The sequence below is a fragment of the Petaurus breviceps genome, unplaced genomic scaffold (assembly GCF_028583685.1).
Source record: "Petaurus breviceps papuanus isolate PSGF00001 unplaced genomic scaffold, PetGlider_PUasm1.0 79, whole genome shotgun sequence".
NCBI lineage: Eukaryota > Metazoa > Chordata > Mammalia > Diprotodontia > Petauridae > Petaurus > Petaurus breviceps.
Window position 1 is genome coordinate 16,348,156 of NW_027186523.1, and position 20,997 is coordinate 16,369,152.

The 20,997-nt window shown below is 38.5% G+C and overlaps 1 protein-coding gene across 1 annotated transcript in view; it reads left to right on the forward strand.

Annotated features, from left to right (window-relative positions):
- Positions 1–20,997, forward strand: part of PRPF18 (pre-mRNA processing factor 18) — a 533,171-nt gene that overhangs the window by 65,035 nt on the left and 447,139 nt on the right. The window lies entirely within an intron of this gene.

Sequence of the window (20,997 nt, forward strand, 5' to 3'; positions counted from 1 at the left end):
GGGGGGGGGGGGGGGGGGGGGGGGGGGGGGGGGGCGTTTGCAAACTCCTGGTGCCACAGGCATCCGTTGCATGATGCAAAGGGATTGGTTTCAAAAGTTGCGAGTTGTATTGGCACCGACAGATGGGCTCGCCGGCGCATGGGGCTTCTGGTCGACCTAGACTCGGACGCGTTCCAGGGCTGGGGATAATCCTCCCGGACGTAAAGGGGCTGAAGCGCGCTACGTGGGGCACGTTCCTCTTACCTGCTGCAGAGTGCTTCCTTTACTCCGAAATGGAAAACGGATAAGGCTACGCGATTTAAAAAATATATATTTTTTAAGTATTTAAAATAAGGTTTCCAGAAAAACGGTTTCTGTTGCAGTTAAAGAATTTGAAACGTAAGGGATCTGGTCGATTTGAAAATTAATTAATCTCCCTCCTATTTTGTAATTTTACACCGTTGAAAGACAAAAATCTCTAGAAAACTTTTTTGAATATTTTAATAAGTTGTGTTGGATGTGTAAAGATCAATTCTCATGGCATTAACGCACAATGGATGTTCTTATAGGCATGTAAATATATTTCATTTTAATATTTTTTGAGATGAGGGAAATCATATGAGAGCTTGGGACTTAAGACTATTTTATTACTGATTAAATAATAAATATTTAATTTTCTAGGACTTCTTTTACAGGGAGAACAATAACAAGCAACATTTAAGTGCTAAGCCTTGGAAGAAGGTGGAGGAAAATTGGGCTTGTAGCAATTCAGCATTTTCTAAAAGTGTTTTGTTAGGGATGATTTTTGGCCTCTGACTATATTTCATATTACATTGTTTGTGGGTTCCATAGATGTCCTCGTTTTTTTTTTTTTAATCTCGATGGCTTCTCCCTGCATTCCTTTAGTCACTTGCTGAAGTAAAGTTCAAAACTGAATAAAGTATAGCCTCACTGTACCCTTTCTTCTTTCCAATAAATGATGGAACCTTAGTGGTCTATAATTCCATATTATAAAGGTTTCTAAAATACATAGCATAATGTATATCAGAGTCAGAGATTTTGCTTTTGTTCATTGGTGTCCAACTCTTCTGGGCTCTATGACATACTGTCCCTGAGGTTTTCTTGGGGAAGGTCTTGGAGTGGTTTGCCATTTCCTTCTCCAGTGACTAAAGACAAAGGAAGTTAGGGGACTTGTTCAGAGTCACTCAGCTAGTAAGTGTATGAGGTGGAATTTGAACTCATGTTTTCCTGACTCCAGACCAGCTTTTTATCCACTGAGCCACCTAGCTTTCACTTCCTGACCCAGTTTGGGGTATTCTTGGCAAAGATACAGAAGTGGCTTGCCATTTCCTTCTCTAGCTCATTTTACAGATGGGGAAACTGAGGCAAATAAGGTTAAGTGACTTGCCTAAGATCACACAAAACTTATTAAGTGCCTGAGGCCAGATTTGAACTCAGGTTCTCCTGACTCTACTTCCCCACCTAGCTGCCCCTGGGAGTCAGAAAACCTCAGTTCAAATATTGACCCAGCTTTTCAGTTTTTTTGTAATTTTGAGCAAGACGCATAACTCTGGGCCTTAATTCCTTTGAAGGGGTTGGGTTAGATGACTTTTGTCAGTCTCAAAATTTGATCTAGCAGAAACATTTGAATGAAAAATAAAGTGGCAAGAGAAAAACCTTCATTTTTCTTTATTTCATTTTAGTAATTTAAGTCAACATTTTCTGAACTAATTTGTTTGTTGGGCCATCTAGGGACTTGAATACTGAAAGAATGGGGGAAAAAAAGTGGTATTAACTTGACTGCTGGTATGTAATACCCATCTGATAAAGGGATTGGGAAGGTCAGAAATATGGAAGAAAAATAGAGATCACTTTGTCCAACCTCTTCATTTTCCAAATGAGGAGACTGAGGTCTAGAAAAACCTTTTTTCCTCTGAAGTCTCCCTACTTGTAAGTCCTGTAGTAAAACTGGTAATGAAGTCCAGAGGTAGGAAGTGTTTGGATCAAAGGAACTGGGTTCCAGTATTCCCTTTGCCTCTTACAACCCATGTAACCTTGAGTAATTGACAGAAATTCTCAGGACCATAGTTTCCACATCTCTAAAAAGAAGGTCACTTCCAGGGCTAGCTTGATGCTCTCGTTTTCTTCCAGCTCCAAAACCTTTGCTTTTTTCCACTATACTGCACTGCCTCTCAATCCCATTTTCATACAGAAATTGTTTCTATGTAATATGTATTTAAAATATTTTAATATTTGATTTTTTAGGAGAAAATATTACTGGTATTTAAATAGAATCCATCTTGTGCAGATAATTAAAACACAGCAGTTTTTATTGAAACTTTTTAAGGAAAACAAGTTCTATGTTTCATAGAAGGAATACTATGAAAAAAAATTCTACAGCTACAGAGAGTTCTCTGCTAAACAGTGTTCAAAATTCCTGTGAAAAAAGATAATTCCTGATATTGTCAAGGTAGTGCTTTATGGTTTTAAGGTGTTATCACTTATCACTATCACTTAAACTAAAAAACCTTCACATTTTTCACCTAATATCTATTTTCCAAACACATACTCATTGCCCTGGACAAACTTATCATTTTATTAGTTCTTAGTTATATGTTTATTGTATAATGTTGCACATTTGTATATACATTCCTTCTGTGAAAAAAGGAACTATGTCATCATGAACTTTGTACCATATGGCCACCTAGCACAGCATTTTGGACACAATATTTAATAAAGAGCTGAATACTGAATAAATGCTGCTGTTGATGTTTATTTGTTTCAGTCATTTCCAACTCTTTGTCAAAATGGTTTGTCATTTCCTTCTCCAGCTCATTTTACAGGTGAGGAAACTGAGGCAAACAGGGTTAAGTGACTTGCCCAGGGTCATAGCTAGTATCTGAGGCCTGATTTGAACTCTGGTCTTGCTAACTCCAAGTCTGTTCTTTATCCATCTTGACACCTATCTGTCCCACTGAATAAAAGAATCACCTTCAAATAGGAAATCTCAAGACAATCATTTTTTTTTAAATTGAATTAGTTTTTTGTTTCTTCTTACAAACTTAACACCAAATAAAACAGGTATTTTCTACAAAGTAGAACAGAAAATTGTAGAGCATCGAACTTGAAGTCTAAGTAACCTGGGCCCTGGACAAGCCACTTCTTAGCCTCAACTTTCTCATCTGTAAAGTGAGGATAATAATACCCCCTAGTAGATAGGGTTGTGTCAAAAGAAATAATATGGTAAATGCTTTGCAAATCTTAAAGTGCTGTATGAGTGCTTGATATTATTATAAAACTGAAAATATTATGTACAACTTGCTCTACGTAATAAATTCACCATGTAACTTGCAAAGCTGTACTGCTTGTCTGCATTTTCTTCTGGACTCTTGTTCTCTAGATTTGAAAAATACTTTAAAGATTTTTTTCAACTATCTTGCCACCCCCTTCTCTCAGCCATTGCCCCTCCCTCGTTCGTTAAAAAAAAAAAAAAGGAAAACAAATTCCACATTGGCTATGTTCATACATGTATATTTAATTCTGTACCTTGAGTCTATCTTCTCTATCAGAATGGGAGTAGTGTGCTTCATCAGCCCTCTGGAATCATGTTGGTAATTGCATTGATCAGAGTTCTAAAGTCTTTCAAAGCTGTTTATTTTTACAATACTGTTATTATATAAATTGTTCAGGTTCTGCTCACTTCACTCTGCATCAATTCTCATAAAGTCTTTCCTGGGGTGTTTTTGAAAACATTCCTTTTGTCATTTCATACTACTTAATAACATACCAGTACGTTCATATACCATAATTTAAGCCATTCTCTAGTTGATAGGCATCCCTTTGGTTTCCATTTCTTTGCTATTATGAAAAGCTACTCTAAATATTTTTGCATAGATGGTATGTAACTGGATTCTCTAGTAGAGGCTTGCTAGTTTATTGCTGGGCCAAGGCGGGGTATACATAGTTAACTTTCCTAATTGCTTTCCAGATTGACTGGACTAATGCACAGCCTCATCAACAATGCATCACTGTTTACTCAAAATACTTCTGATAATCATCTGTGTCCTTTTTTGTCACGTTTGCCAAATCTGATGGGTGTGAGGTGAAACCTCAGAGTTGTTTTAGTTTGCATTTCTCTATAGTAATTTGGAACATTTTTTTCAAAAATTTTTGCCAAACATTTTCAAAATGTTTGTAAAGCCCTGATTTGGCATGGTTTCCCAATATATTGTAAGCCCCTAGAGAGCAGGAAAAGGTATTTTGTTAGAATGTCAGGAACACGAGTGAATGTGTTTTACTTGACTGCCAGACTGAAAAGAATGTTGTAAAGCAGGCTGTGAATTTGGGGAAACAGCCTTAGGTGGCTAGTCATACATAGTCCTACCCAGAACAGTTTCACATTGTTAAAAGAGAAAATCCTCTCTGACCATTTTATTTTAGAAACAGAGATCCTGAGTCATTAGCATCATTCATATTTGCTAATTATCTGAAATGAATTAGGAACATTACCTGGGGCCATATAGAGTGCTGAGGAGATGTAGGTGTTCAAAGGCATTTAGGTTCTAATGAAATGAGATTTTCAGAGCATAGATTGTTGTCCTATTTGACTAATTTGTCCTGTTAGGAAGCTGGAATGATTTACTGGGAGGGTTTGAGCCAAGCAATTGTTCACATCTAATTCTGAGGGATCTTTGTCCCAGAATCATTTAGAATACTGAAAACTAAGGACAAATTTAAGTAGGAAGTGGGGATGATAAGGATTTCAATGGTATTGTTTTAATAAAACAGTTAACACAATCTGGAGTCAAATTATAGAAGCTTGATGCTTATAGTGAGAGAGATGATCTTCCTATTGTACTCTGCCATGGTCAGAGCATATCTAGAGAACCGTGGCCAGTTCTGAGGGCTACTTCTTAGACATACATTGATAACCTATAAAGCATGCAGCTAGGTGGCACAGTGGATAGAGCGCCAGGCCTGGAGGCATGAAGATTCATCTTTCTGAGTTGAAATCCAGCTTCAGACACAAGCTGTGTGGCCCTGGGCAAGTCACTTAACCCTGTTTGCCTCTGTTTCCTCATTTGTAAAATAATCTGGGGAAGGAAGTGGCAAACCACTCCCGTATCTTTGCCAAATGGGGTCATGAAGAGTCTGACATAATGGAACAACAAAGCATGCAAAGGAGGAGGACCAAGATAGTGAGGAGACTGGATTCCATATCCTATGGGGATCAGTTGGGTGTACTAGGGAGTGTTTAGCCTGAGAAAGAGATTTGGTGGGGGAAGGAAAAGAAAATGGGGTGGGGAGAAAAAGAGACATGGTAGCTACAGAGGAGCAATATATGTTTGAATGAGTGAATACATTTTTAAAAGCATTTATATTAAGCACTATGTGCCAAGCATTGTGCTAATTCCTGAGGATGCAAAGCAAAAAACATTGCTGTTGCCACAGAGCTTACACCCTAATTGGGGTGAGACAGCACATGTAGGATGGTTCAGCTGCAGTTAATGGAGAGTTCTCAAGTCGTTAGGCTTCACTGGGGAGTCAGCCCCACAGGGTGGCCACCATATTGGGAAAGGGGAGTGGGCCTAAGGGTCAAATTGGGCAGGAGATGCTTGATTCCCTCCAGCAGTCAGGGAATGGGAATGGGCAGGAGGTGGATCAATGTTGGACCAGGATGGGGAAAGAGGAAGGGGGAACTGACAAGAAGGTTGGGGGTGGGCTCTGCGGCGATCCAAAATGGAGGAGGAAGAGGTCGGGTATAGTTTGATACCAGCTTGGGTCTTGGCCTTCCAAGTGTCTTTCATGAAGGAGGGAAGAATTGTTGAAAAGTATAGTAGAAGGGACACTTGATTTAGTGTTGAGGACCAGACTTTGAATGTCACCATGGCCATTTATCTTTGTGTCCTTGAACAAACTGCTTAATCTCTTTGGTACTGTCTCTTCCTCTGTAAAATGAGTTGGACTATGTGATGTATAAGTACACCTCTAAGCCTGTGATCTAATTACCTTCAAGCCTTTGAAGGGTCATTTTGTGTAGGAGGAATGTTTTATTTGGTTTCTAAGGATAAAACTTGGATCACTGGATAGAAAGTAGGGAGTCCGATTCCAGCTTAATGAAAGGAAAAATATTTCCAAACAATTAGATTTGATGCAGCTGGGTAGTACAGTGGCTAGAGCACTGACCCTCAGGAAGACCTTAGTTCAGATTTGGTCTCAGACATTTACTAGCTGTCTGACTCTGGGCAAGTCACTTATCCACTGACTGCCTCAGTTTCTACAACTGTAAAGTAGACACTAAGTAAGTGTTTGTTTCCTTCCTACCTACCCAAAAGTGTTGACTTAGCATAGTAGTCACTGGACACTATGCTAGCCTTCCACTTGGTCTCACTGTCTCAGATCATCCCCAATCCATCCTTATAGCTGCCAAAGTAATTTTCCTAAAGCTCACAGGTCTGACCATGTTACTGCACTACTCAGTAAACTCCAGTGACACTCTGTTACTTCCAGTATCAAATATAAACTGTTTGGCATTTAAATCCCTTCACAAACAGCATTCCACCTACCTTTCCAGCCTTATTACACATCTTTCCCTTTCACATAGTCTGTGATTCATCCAAACTGGCATTATGCAAGTCATTCCATGTTCTGTCTTTATTCCTTTGCATTGGTGGTCCTCCATGCCTGGAATGCATTTCTTCCTTGGGAATTGTTTGTTTAGACCCTGTTCCTAAGCCCAGGATTCCTTCTGCTATACCATCCAGATTCCTAGTATTGTCTCACTTGTGTCCTGTATGTGTGCTCTTCAGATTCCCTTCTTTCTGGTAACAGCCTGTGTCCCTAAAGTGTTTTGTTTGCTTTCTTTGCCCAAGATGCCATCTGCCTGAGGGACTGTGCCTGGGTGATGAAAGCACAGGTCTGAACCAACTCAGATTAATTGCAAGGATCATTCTGGAGAACAGAGGATAGAGTATCTTTCTCTCCTCTTAGTTGAGAGGTTGAGTCAAGAAGCTGGTTTTGCTTAACTTTTCCCTGGTTGTGGGGAGGGTTCTGAAAGAGTAAAGTGTGGGTTGGTATATTGGGGGGTAAAAAAACAAAAGCATCTATAAGAAAGCATCTTTTCGTTATTATTATCATTAAAGATAAGAACAAGAAGATAATGTCTGCCATTGGCAGATCCTTTCTCCTGTGAATACTCTCTCTGAGCCACTCCCTAATCCAAAGGGGGGCAGTATCTGGAATTTAGCTTAGGTTACAAATCCCAGAACTAGCATCTATCACAGAGTTAGCTTCTCCTTTTTCCACCACACTGGACCATTTGGAAGATTAATTGCAACATTTCATTTTATCCTCACAGCAACCCTGGGAGTCTTTTATTACTACTCCTATTTTATAAATAGGGATACTGAGGCTGAGAGAGATGAATTGACTTGCTCAGGGACATTGAGCCAGTAACTGATTAAACTTGATTCTTCCTGATGACAGGCCACAGAACCCTGATGCAAAAGTGCCAAGGCAATTAGGTAGATTAGGGCAAGTAGGTGTCACAGTGGTTAGAGTGCCAGGTTCAAATTTGACCTCAGACACTCAATAGCTCATTTACCTCAGTTTTCTCATCTGTAAAATGAGCTGGAGAGGGAAATGGCAAACCACTCCAGTATCTTTGCCAAGAAAACCCCAAAGGGGTCAATAAAGATTCTGACGTGACCAAAATGACTGAATATCAAAATCACCTATTATAATAACCAAGGCACAGGGAAGCCTTTTAGTACTTTTCTTTACCAGTATCAAAGACCTTGGTCCACAAAACTTGTGACAGACCTCTGTTCTGCTCCTGGTATTTCTCTTGGAGTTGTCAAGCAGCAAACACCATGTCAACTGTTCCTTGGCCCTTTCTGAAGTCATAATGGCTGTTGGGTAGATGAGGAGACACCAAGGACTCCCTGCGATGTCTGATAATCTGTGCCTAGTTTTGCATTAAACTCACCCAGAATTACAAACTTGTCTTCCTTCAGCACATTGATATTGAGGGTCCCCAGGTCTTCATAAAACTTTTCTTTGACATCATCAGAATTTGTGTGAGCATAAGCACTGATGGCGGTGGCATGGCACTTTCCTGCAAGGACAATTGCATTGTCGTGAGCCTGCTGTTCACTCCTTTTGGAAGGCATACAAGCTTGTTGACTAGATTAGATTGATCATAAAACAGAAAAATGTATGTCCAGTTCTGACTTTGGTAAGGTGGCTTTCATTTGCCAGCCTTATTTCATCCAGGGCTGCTATTTGGACGTAGTATCTGCTGAGTTCTCCCAAACAAGAGCTGTTCATCTTTCTATGTTGTTTTGTGTTGTGGGGCACATGTTTGACATGTCTGTTCCAGATTTAAGAAAGTGGAGAAAATGTTAATAATGCAGACTAAACTTAAAAGTGTATCCTGTGTACATCATCATTCCCCACCTTCCCCACCCCATCCAGTTGTTAAGCATTTACCAGCATATCCTCGGTAAAGGAAATTACTAAGAGGTTTCCATTGTGCCTTGGTTACTAATTATAACTGATTTAGGACTACCTAAATGCCTTGGCTCTTCTGCCCCAGGGTGATGTCACCAAGATACTTAAAGGAAAGAGACAAAGAGGAAACTGCTGGGTTATTCCTTGAAAGCGATGCCGTGGATAGAGTGCTGGTTCTGAAGTCGGGAAGATGAGTTCAAATGTAGCCTCAGATAGCAGGAGTGTGACTGTAGGCAGGTCTTGTATCTGTCTTAATTTCTTCATCTGTAAAACAAGGATAATAATAGAACTTACCTGCTAGGGTTGTGCAGAAAAAAAGAGATAATATTTGTAAAATGTTTGCAAACCTTAAAGCACTATATAAATGCTAGCTCTTACTATTTCTGCAGGTTATGGACCAAATAGTCCAAGCATCTAGTTAAGGATAGTTGAAGAATAACATTGTTATGTAATGGCTGTATTGGCCTTAGAAAAGGGATGAGAGTGCACATCCCTCCTTTCATTGAAGAGTTGAGGTACAATGGTGTGGAATGTTGCATATATTATCATAAATCTGTTTTGGTTTCTTGGTTTTGTTTGATTGTGAATTTTTTCTTTGTTTCAAGGGGAAGTGTTGCCAGATGAAGCATATCTGGGGGGGGGGGAACTGGTGTAAAATTTTTAAAAGGAATCAATAAAACTTTTTTTTTAAGAACCTTAGATTTGGAGAGGACCTTTGTTCTATCCAAGCTCAGCTATTTACTAGCTATGACCTTCAGCAAATAACCTCAATGGGTCTTGGTTTCCTTGTCTGTAAAGGGGTTGGATTCAGAAATCACAGAGTTATAAAGATTAATTAATTATAATATGAAACTACCAAGTGGGTCAGCTCCTCAGGGAAGGGAGAGCTCTTCCTGGAGTCTCCATGTATCATCCTTGGTTCTCTGTCTCTGTCTCTCTGTCTCTCTCCCTCTCTCTCTTTACTCCTGTCTCTACCTCTTGCTTTCTCTTTCTATCTCCTTCTCTGTCCCTATCTCAACCCCTGCAATTGAAGAGTGCCTTTATGACAAGGATTCTTAGCCCTTCTTCTCATGTCATAGATCGCTTTGATAGCCTGATGAGGCTTATGGACCCCTTCTTAGAATATTTTAAAGTAGTTGGTAAATGCTAAATTTCAATTAGAGATTAGTAGAAATAAAGATGCAATTTTTCTCCATCTGGGATCACAGATCCCTTGAAATCTAACCAACAATCCCATGTTAAGACCTCTTGCTTTATAGCCAATTGAGCAATTAGAAGAATACACAGGATCCTAGGCTTTAGAGTTGGAAGGTAATGTGCCTTAGTCAATCCAGGTTGGAATAGATGACCTCTAAGGTTTTGCCAACTCTTTTTCATGGCGTTCAGGGGTGGGAAACCTGTGACTTTAAGGCCACATGTGACCCTCTAGGTCCTCAAGTGCAGTCCTTTGACTGAATCCAAACTTCACAGAACAAATCCCCTTAATAAAAGGATAATAAAATAGATTATACAGCTAAAAAGCCAAGAGGAAATTTTAGAAGGAAAAATGGGTAAAATATCTGAGAGTTAACTTACAAAATACATATAGTAGAAATTACATAAATAAGACTACAAATTCATGTTTATAGAAATAATGAAAGACTTAAATAATTGGGAAAGTATTTGTTGGGTTGAGTAAAACCAATGAAATAAAAACGACAGCAAATTAATCAACAATTTTAACAGTACAGTGATCAAATTACCAAGGGCACACTTCATAGAATTAAACAAAACAACAAAATGCACATGGAGTCAAAAGGTAAAAAAATATAGAGAAATAACTTTAAAAGTAGGAATAAAGAGGGGTATAGCTCTATCATAGCTCTGTTATAAAGCAGTAATTATCAAAATGATCTGATACTAGCATTATTTTTCAGGATAGTTTTCAAAAGGATCGGGAGTTGGTTGGGGACAGGACTTGTGTGTAGTGTTCTGGTATACAAACTATATCCCACTGGTGTTAAATGCACCCTAGCTTTCTCAATACTTCTGTTCTTCAGACAGCAGTCTCCAAAGTCAAACATCTCTAAATTTACACCTGAGATTTAGTATTCAGTGTATTCCCTGGGCTTTAGTGTAGCTGCAAACCAGAAGCCCAGTTTTCTCCTAGGCTCTCACAAGATGTGCTTCAGGTTTTCTTCATAAAATGATTGTACTGTATTTATCAGAATCAGGGGTGTGCTGGAATACTTTATTAGTATTATTATTATATTATTAGCCAATTATCCAATTTTTAGTGTGAACTTTTACACCCTGGAACCAGCAAACACTACAGATCAAGGCTTGATTTACAGTTTTATTGATTGTCTAGCTTTAAGAAAGTGACATAGAAAATATTAATAAGGGAGATTAAACTTAAGTGTCTGTTTTTTCATTTTCCAGATCAGGTCGTTAAATATTTGCAAGCACACTTCTGATTGAAACTGAGATGCACTGCACAGCACAGTAAGATATTCAACACCTTCAGTCCTCACTGTCCACAGTGCATGGAATCCTACAAGTCTAGGTAGAATCAACGGAGAAACTTGTGGGGCAGAGCTAATTTCAGAGGTCTAGCATGGACCTCCAACCCCAAGCCCAGAGTCATTTCTCAGCCTTCTCTAGGGAGGCCTTTCCTGACTCTTTTCTCTCTTACCCCTAGTTGATGTTCCTTACCCTTTCTGAAATTACTTTGTATTTATTTTACATATACACTGTATCAGTTTATTACAATGGAATGTAACCTCTTTGATAACAGAAACTGTTCCAATTTTTTTTTCCCTTTTCATTTCCAGCAAAGTTTTATTTTGTATCCTACATTGATTTTCTAGGATTTTCCCCTTCCTTCCTTTCTCCCTCCCTCCCTCCCTCCTTCCCTCCTTCCCTCTTTCCTTCCTTCCTTCCTTCCTTCCTTCCTTCCTTCCTTCCTTCCTTCCTTCCTTCCTTCCTTCCTCCCTCCCTTCCTCCTCTCTCCCTTCCTTCCTCCCTTTCTTTCTTTCTGTCTTTTTTCTGTCTTTCTTTCTTTCCTTTCTTCCTTTCTATCTTCCTTCCTTCCTTTCTGTCTGTCTTTCTTTCTTTTTCTTTCTGTCTGTCTTTCTCTCCCTATCTCATCCAGGTTAGAGGTAAAGCATCCACTCATAGGTAGACTCCAATACTGATCTTCATAGGAACTTTCACCTGCTCTTTTTCACCCTTCCTTGGGTGTTCTGGTAGCCCCCAACTTCTGGAAGTTCACCAACTTAGTGTGAGAATGCAAACTCCTACCAGCCTTGCCTACTACAACTCAGGATTATCACTCAAGTGATCTGCTCGTCTCAGGCTCCCCAGCAGCAGTGACCACTGGCCTACACCACCACAGTTGGTTTAGAGTTTTCTAAGTAAACCTACATTTTTAATTTTTTTAATTAATAATTTTCCATCTTTTTTTTGTCCAATGCTCATTGCCTTAATTTCTTTCTCTTGTCTTATTGCTATAATTAGCATTACTACTATATACTAATGTATAATTACATTACTACTAGCACTACCAAGTCAAATAGTAATAAAAATAGAAGCATCCTTGCTTCCTTAAATCTATTGGGGAAACTCTAATAATTTCATTATAACAAAATGATGGGAACTCTAGGTTTTAGATAAATGCTTTTGATCATATTAAGAAAAGACCATTTAAAAATACTAGTTGACATAATCACACAATTTTTGTTTTATTTTTAATATGATTGTACTAATTGTTGTTCTAATGTTGAAGCATTATTCTATCCCTGGTACAAAATCAACTTGGGCCTAGTGAATAATTTTGAAAAAAATACATAGTTGTTTGCCTAATTAGCTTTTTTTTTTTTGCATTATTCTCTTATCCAGCTTTATCTCTATTTGGTATGAGTAGTAAGATCATATTTGTTTCATAAAAAGACTTTGGTAGACTACCTTCTTTCTTTAATTTTGAAAACAATTTTTAATAGTATAGGGATTAATTGTTCTTTAATGTTTAATGAACTTCACTTGTTTTATATGTCATTCAGGAATTATTTTCTTTGTTGTCTAGGACTTCTTTTTTACTGCTTTGTTAATTTTTGCTTTTTCTACTCTTATAGATATTTATTCATTTTGCATACATATTTTACTTTTGCTGCAGGTAATATGGTATAGTAGCTTCTGATAATTTTCTTTATTCTCTAGTCTTGACACATATATCATTCTCATTTTAAAATTTTGCCTATTTGGTTTCTCTCTCTCACACACAATTAACTAATGGTTTATTAATTTGATTAATCTTATCAAAACAAGTATTTGTTTTGTTTATCCATTTAATAATCTTTTTGTTTTAAATTTTATTTATTTTTCCTTTAAGCTTTAAAATTTCTTCTTGTATGTGTTTTGGAATTGTTACTTTTCAATTTAATTCAATTAAAAAAGTATATTTATTAAGCATGTACTCCATGCCAGATGTTATTCTAGGTGTTGGGAATGCAAAGGAAATAGAAAAATAATCCCTCCCCTTAAGAAACTACAACTTGGTGGTAGTGGTGGGGAAAAACATGTAGCAAAATAAGTAAGTGCTATAAAACAGTGGTATTAAATTAAAATAGAAATGGGGGCCACTAAGCCTTACAGAAAGATCCCTGTGGACCCCATTAACTTAGAAAACAGCCTTTGATCTGTTGAATTTTTATTTATTTTATTCAATATTTCTCTTACATTATAATCTGGTTAAGTCTGCCACAGTGCAGTCCCAGGCTGCATGTCTGATACCTCTGCTCTAGAATGTTGCATATGCCTCTACACATACATGTATGTATGCATAAGTACATGTATATGTGTATGTTTATGTCAGATCTTTCTTTTAGGAATAACAATTTGGTAGCTAAATAGAGGATGGATTGAAGAGAAGAAAGACAGCAGATAGGGAGGCCAATTAAGAGTTTATTGTAATAGTCCACGTGTGAGGTGATGAAGTCCTGAACTGCAGTGGTGACTGAGTGAATGCAGAAAAGAGAACACATCTGAAAGATGTATAGGTAGAATTGACAAAACTTGGCAAATGATTAGATATGGGAAGGGAGAGGTAGAAGGAGAAAAATTTGACCTTATAATTAGTTAATCACTGAAACTTAGTAGGCTAAAAGCTGTAAGTAGAATATGACTCTGAGTGGTTATACTTTTTTTTTTCCCCAAAAGAAACAGGACAGATAAAAACAGGTGGAGTTAGAGTAGCAATATTTATTAAGAAGATATACTCATGGAGGGGCAATTGGGGTTAAGTGACTTGACCAAGGTCACACAGCTAGTAAGTGTTAAGTGTCTGAGGTTGGATTTGAACTCAGGTCCTCCTGACTCCAGGGCCGGTACTCTATTCACTGCACCACCCAGCTACCCCAACTCATCCACCTTTGGTAGTCACCCAACTCTCATCTGTGGCTCTAAGAAACTGTTGCATGCACAGTGGCCACACCCCAGCAAAACCATCTTGGTCAAGAGGCTAAACCAGGTTATAGGCAACTGACAGGGTTCATAACTATTGGTGGATTAGGAGCATGTCTGCCCCAAGCATGTAAAGACATCCCCCAGTGGAATGGTCAGAAGAGAACAACTTATTTTAAAAGTCATGAAGGCTGCTAAAGTGGGTGCTATGGAGTGCTTAGAGCTTGGTCAGACATCAAAGATGCCAAAGTCATTCACTGCATCCTGGGCCTTAGCCAGTTGTCTTGACTTTTGCCTTGCCACTGGATTAGTCTGGAAGAGAGGGTGAGTCTAAAGACTGTGTAACTGCCTCAATTAAATCCAATTCATATGCAAGTCATCACCTGCTGATATCGTAAGTCCTCTTCAAAAATGAACAAAGAACAACAATTTACAAGGATTGCAAATTTTTGGCTTGGGGGAAGAATGTAGAAGAAACCTTAGCTGCAAGGAGCTAATTCTGCTTCTTGCAGGGTGCATCAGACTCTTGTTCCTAGGAGGTCAAGCTCAAGAAATGGTCTCTGTCCTGTTGAAGCCACCAAGGACACAATAGAGGATAGAAGAGAGAAAACCTCTGGATTCACTTTATCTCCCTTGTCCAAGCAAGGGCATACTTTTGAGGGGCAAGCTCTTCCATTTCTAGCTGGCCATGCTTTGTGAATAGCTAAGAGAAAAGAGAACACCAAAGAAATGTGAGAAGACAAGTAGGGCCAGGCAAAAGAATCGCAGTAACCAGAGTTCAGTGACCTTGGCTGGTTAGAATGCATCAAAGGCACAGTGACTGAAGGTAAGTGACCAGGAAACAGATTCATGGCAATGAGCCTTGATAAACAGACTTGAGGAGGAGTCTGATGGCAGTGGTAGTGATGTGTGAGAGAGAGACAACAAGAGAGAGGCCAGAACAGCAAAGCCAAAATAAGAACAGAAGTGAACAGGAAGGAGGGACAAGCTTTGACCTTGCTTTTTGTGGCAGCCCTACCCAGTACAGTATTTTTAGTCAAAAAGACTATAAACATCCCCCAAAGTTAGGGAAAGGGGAATCTACCAAAAGGTTAAAATAACTTTTCTCTCTCTGTGGTTTCAGAAATTAATTCCTTCTTTGTTCTTTACAAAATAAATATAAACTATTCAAAAATTGGTAAGGCTGAGTACTTTTAGAAGAACTGTTGGATAAATATCCTTCAGGGAGTACCATGCACTTATTTCCCCATTTTCACCTGGTTGGGGGTGGATGAAATAGAGAGATTGGGTACCTAGACTCTTGATGTCAGTAGTCTCTTACACAAGAATTGCAAAGTTGACTAAATGTTTGTTGAATTGAATTGAAAGGAGTCCAATTGAGGTAGCTAAAAGTCTCTGTCCAGTTCCTTGTTCTTTCTCCCTCTAGCTTTGCCAGTTATATCTGCCAGATACACCCTGTTTCTTTTCTAGACTGAGCTGAGTCGTGGTTTATATCATAGTATACCACCAACTGGATGATGGTTTTATGGCTCTGACAACTAGGACTCAGGAGGGTTTTGGGGAAATGAAATAGAATTTGAACTCAGGTTCAAAGTACTAACAAATGGTATCATTTTTACTCTTTACAGACTAGTAGCTCTAAATGTAAATACTGTCTAAGCTCAGGAATACTCACAGAAGGAGGGTACCCCTTTCCATTGGACATGTAATCAATAGAGTAAGGAAACACTTTACTATATTTGGCCCTGGATCCAAACTTAAATTTACATTATAGGGTCAACCTTGGCTCTTTATAAGTGGCATTGTTTCCAGTATACTGAAGACATATGAAAATATTTTTTCTTAACCACTCAAATGATAATTTAATTCATGCTTTTGTATTTGATTGCCTGTTCTCAGCAAGTATCAAAGGCTCTAACATCATTATTTTCCTTTGTCCTGTTGTTATATGAAAGAATAAAATTGAAGTGGTGTTGTGTTCTTTGTTTGTAATATGGCAATCCCTAATCTCCCCAAAATGATCTCCTCTATTCTGATGTCACAATATTTCCCATAAATAGTGTGTACTTCTGTACTCAAGCATCCTAGACATCCTCCCCTTTCCCATTTGAAAGCAGCTATTGTGTGTAAACTGGACATCTACCCCTAAACCATTCACAATGACTTCCAGTTTTTAATCCATAAGGGATTCCAAGAAAACAACATTATACATGAAAAGTCTTCATTATCTTGGCTCAGGTACACTACTATTGGTTTATCCAAATGGAACTTAATTGGAGGATATGTTATGAAATCTTGTCCCTCAGTGTTTAAATATATCTGTACTTTGTATAGTGAACTGAAATTTTAGAGGCCAAACTCTCCCTACATTGTTGTTTTTTGGAAGTGAAGATGGAGTGAGAAAAGTTGAATGGGGTGGGCACTTTTCCTTGATTTTCAATGGCTGTCTGCCTGCTTCCTTCTCCAAGAAATTGCTAAACAGAATTGGCCCTAGAACTGTAGTCCAAGTTAAACCAATGTGTTCATTCACTACTCTTTGAGCAACTTTTTATTCCCACTCTTGATTTTCTATCACATGCGTAGCATTTAATCCATAACAGATATCATCATCCTCTTCCCTATGATAAAATATCACCCTTAATTATGATTCTTAACTAATTTGGCCAGAGGTTACTTGGAAATCTAAGTATTGTAAATTGAGTCCACCTTCCCAAGCTGTTACTCTCCTTTGTTTAGTGTTTATATAATGTCAGCAGTGTGCCAGGTATTACATAGTTCATAGATTAAGAATGGGCTTTTCCTCAGGGGTTTACAATCTAAATTAAACAGACTGGATTGGTGAAACATGAGGAAATGACAGTGGAAATAAGGATAATTTTTTTTAAAACTTTCTTAACTCACGCCAAGAAGAGAGGGTTGGTTAGTTTTTCTTTCCAGATGCTGTGTAAGTTGGGCCTTCCTGAGTTTAAATTCATAGGATTATAGATTTAGAGTTGGAAGGGGGGAGGTAAAGGAAAGGAATAAATATTTCTAGAGTGCCTACTATGTGCTAAAGAGTATACTAAGCACTTTTTACAGACATTTCATTTGATCCTCTCAACAACCCTTCAAGGAAAACTATAGAAGCCACTGATTCCAACCCCCTTATTTTACAGTAAAGAAACTGAGATACAGAAAAGTTGTGACTTGCCCATGATTACATAGCTAAGTACCAGAAGCAGGATCCCAAAACGTCTTCATGACTCCATACTCCAGTGCTCTCTCCACTATAGAAATATATATATATATATATATATATATATATGTGTGTGTGTGTGTGTGTGTGTGTGTGTGTGTATATATATATATATATTTACCTTCTTTTGTCCTTTATTAGGTAATAAGAATAAGGAGGTCTGTAGCACATAAGCATGCTTAAATCATTTCTCTGCTTGGAAGAGTAATAAAACTCCATGGGAGGGAACCTGCACATTTATACAGAAGCAAGGAGATGCTTATGTAGGGATGTAAATAGTACTATGGTGAGTGAGAGGTCTGAGCGGAGTCTCTCATTTTGTAATTATCCTTGCCCACCAATCAGCTGCTAGAAGGAGAAATAAACAAGAGCAAAGTGAAAGACTCCAAAATGGTGCTCAGGGAAGATGTCTCTTTTCTTAACTTTGTCTCAGACTGATTTGAACCTTCCTCAAAGGTCTTATGTTCCATAGGGGATTTTTGTTTTGATTCAGGTAATTAATCTGTTTATACCCTTCCTTACTAATTACACAGTGACTGAAAAGATTTGTGATTTCCTAGGGAAGTAATAATTATGTCATCTTACTCTGCCACCTCCCCACATATGTGCTACTAGAGGCTAAATGCATTTCTGCTTCTCCTAAACTGACCAGTTTTCCCAACCTCTATCTACAATGTTAGCAGTGATTATGCAACAAGGGTTACTGGCCACTTTTTACATAAAGGGGAACAGACAACTCAATGACAAGGGGAAAAACACAGTTTGGTCTATAGTCTCTGAGGCACCTTTATGTTAGCTCATGAATGCTTGTCCTCATCAGCACAACAAGACCCCTCATTGGCCTGAATGGGTGGGAGAGGGAGGAGCAAAACATCCTGGTGCCCAAAATCTTCCCACTTGGCACCAAGATGGATGATTCTACCTGCTTCCTTATTCTCTTTCCGGCATCTTTCTTTCAGAATTCTCAGTGAAAATAGTTCCACAGTCCCCTAGTGATGGTGGATTCTGAAAAAACAACTCTCATCTCCATGGCAATCACCATGCAGAGTTATAATTACCTTCTATTTCCTTTACAGCGGTATGAAGGTGAAATGTCTTCTGTGATTCATTTGTAGGGGAGCCCTTGTTTCACTGTCCCATTTTCCAGGGCTAGTTTGTACTGTTCTGAGAATTAGTAGCTCCATGAAAGCCTTGAAGGTACAGAAGCAGTGAGGGTTTATGTCCCATTGTATTAGCAGAGGTAGCAATTTCCCACATGGTACACTTTAAGGGATACCAGAAGCACCTGCCCACTGGTGGAAACATTTTTATTTTTACTCCTACAGGATTTATTGTCTGATCTTCATTGTCTAGTCCTTCTTTATTTGCATTTTTTTCTGTTATTTCATGGGTGCAAATCTTATTTCTAGTCTTGGCGCCTTTGTAGTAGCACTGAAATGCACTCCTTCCTCTTCTCTTAAAATCTTTAGCTTTGTTCAGGGTTCAACTTATGCACCTTTGTTGAGCAGAACCACACTGGTGATTAGTGCTTTCTCCCTCCTTCAATGACCTCACTTTAACATAATAATAACTAGCATTTATGTTGTGCTTTATGGTTTGCAAAGCACTTTACTAATATTATCTCATTTGACCCTCACAATAACCCTGGGAAATAGGTTCTATTATTATCCCCAGATAATAACAGATGAGGAAACTGAGGCAAACAGGAGTCAAGTGACTTTACCCCAGGCAGGGTTACATAACTACTAAGTATCTGAAGCTGGATTTGAACTCAGGTCTTCCTGACTTCAATTCCAGCACTTTATCCAATGTCCCACCTAAATGCATTGTTCTCTACAGTAGAATGGTAAACTTCTTGAGGGAAATTGACTGTTTTTCATTTTGTCTCTGTATTCCCAGTACTTAGCATATTGCCTTAAATGTAGTGGGTGCATGGTAAATACTTGTTAAATCAAATTGAATGATCTCCCCAAAGGACATATTATAAGAAGCTTTAAGGCAGAGAAAGACTGAACCTGCCACGTAGTTCCTTTGTATCTCCCAAGGCACATAGCATAGTGCTGGACATTTGTCAAAAGGAATTACACCAACTTAATGGACATCAGAAATCCCTACCATCAAATTTATATATTTGGAATAAGGCAAGATCTCCACATGCCTCTGTTAAAATGCACATGTTACCAAAGGAAATGTTTCTGTGCTTATTGACATGTCTTTATCTTTCAAAGCCCATTTTAATTATTCCTCTGTCCATGAAATTTTTCCCAAGGCCCTTGGCTCACACTGATTTTTTTCTACTTCCTTACTTGTTATAGCACATACTTTTTGTGTTACTATATTTTTGGCATTTTATCATATAGTATCTTGTATTATTCTCTATTCATTTCCCATATATAACTCTCGTCTCACCAATTATATTCTAAATTTCTTAAGGCAAGAGACCATATTCTAAACTTCTTTGTTTAAATAGAGAGCTGAGTCTGGAGTCAGGAAGACTTTGATTCAAATGTGACCTCAGATGCTTACTAGCTCTGTGACCCCAGGCAAGTCATTTAATTTTTGTCTGCCTTAGTTTCCTCAACTATAAAATAGAGGTAATAATAGCACCTACCTTCCAGGGTTGTTGTAAGAGTCAAATGAGTTAATATTTGAAGAATGCTTAGTTCAATACTTAGCATATCATAAACACCCAAGAAATTCATCCTTCCTTCTTGATGGAATCCTAATAAAGCTGCCCCCAGCCCCAATAGTCTAACTACATTACAGGTCCCACTGTACCTAACTAGTGCCACCCTCTCTCCCCCCTGCCCAATGTCCTAACTTCTTCATATATGCCTCTGGAACAACTGCTCACTGGAACAACAGGTGTGTCCCTGAACTCTTAGTTCCCACAGAAACAGCAAATGTGTCCATGTGATGGAAACCTAGCTACTGCCTCTACCTGGTCATGGCCCCCAGACCCATTCCCACAGAAACAGGTGTGATCTTGTATTCAATCACAATCACATCATCCATCTAGCCCAAGATAAGACCATAATACCTATCTGTCTTAACCAGACAGGACCACAATAGCTAGCTAGTTGTAGGGCAGAATGAGCAGAACTGAACTTAACTGAACCATAGATAGGGCCCCTTCTCCATTACCTAATCCCTTAACAAACCCCTCCTGCCTTTTTAATATTCATGATTTCTGTTAAGTATTTGCATCTTTGTCCTATAAAAATCCATCTTGCTTTCTCTGAAGTTGCTGGTTCCTCTTGGAACTTAACCCACTTCATGAGAGGCATCAATATCAATAAATGCCTATGCTTGGATTAGAGGTGGTCTGACTGTGAATTCTTTGAGATGGTTCCACCATAAAACATCATGAAACTGCAACAGTTTTTGGCATCCCTGGGTTTAAACTGTGACATTCTTTCCTTCCTTCCTTCCTTCCTTCCTTCCTTCCTTCCTTCCTTCCTTCCTTCCTTCCTTCCTTCCTTCCTTCCTTCTTTTCTTCCTTCCTCCCTTCCTCCCTTCCTCCCTTCCTCAGTTTATATCATACTTCTGGGTACACAGCAGATGCTTAATACATACTTGTTGAATGAGGGAATGGATGAATAAAGGTTAGTCGTTAACAAATGTTATTCCTCAGGAAGATTAACCTAGAAGCAATGTACAGTGGAGGAGGAAAGATCAGAAGTGAATAGAAGAATTAGAATTAATATAATTCAGGAATAAGAAAAAGTTCTCATCTAAGGCAGTGACTATGCGAATGGAAAGGAAGGGATGGAGGCAAAAGACATTTCAAAGGAAGAATAGAAAATATTTGGTGCCTGGATGTGAGAACAAGG